Here is a 521-nt window from a genome sequence, read left to right as displayed (position 1 = left end):
GGAGATAGCAGCGCCGCCCAGTTGCCTAGTCTGCCTTGGAGTCCTGTGGATCGCATCAGCCACGCTGGAGTGGAGTGCCGTGTTAGAACCTTGATCGGCCTCGTGACCAGTGTGGAGTAGCACACGTCCAGGATCCGGAGAAGAGCCAGGATCTCTTTCTCGACCATACCATAGTTGAGCTCGTTGGGCTTCAGCGTGCGACTGGTGAATGTCACTGGCATATACGTGCCATCGTGCTCCTGTACTAAGGCTGCGGAGATCGCCCAATCACTCGCATATACCACGACAACCGGTACCCGATCTGGATCGAAGTGCCGCAGCACTGGCGCCGTCGCGAACTTGTTCTTCAGCATCTCAAATGCTGCCTGCGCTCGGTCCCACTTGTTCCTTTCGTCCGTCTGCGCAATCTGTACCACTTCGTCGGCTTGGGCTTCGTCCCCAGTCTTTTGGCCAGGGTTCCGGCTCATCTCGTGGAAGTCGATCTCTCGCAGCTCGTACAAGATCGAGGCATAGATCGCGAG

The sequence above is a fragment of the Phytophthora parasitica genome (genome assembly GCF_000247585.1).
Source record: "Phytophthora parasitica INRA-310 unplaced genomic scaffold supercont2.286, whole genome shotgun sequence".
NCBI lineage: Eukaryota > Oomycota > Peronosporomycetes > Peronosporales > Peronosporaceae > Phytophthora > Phytophthora nicotianae.
The sequence above is the reverse complement of the archived record's forward strand: the minus strand, read 5'-3'. Positions refer to the sequence as shown.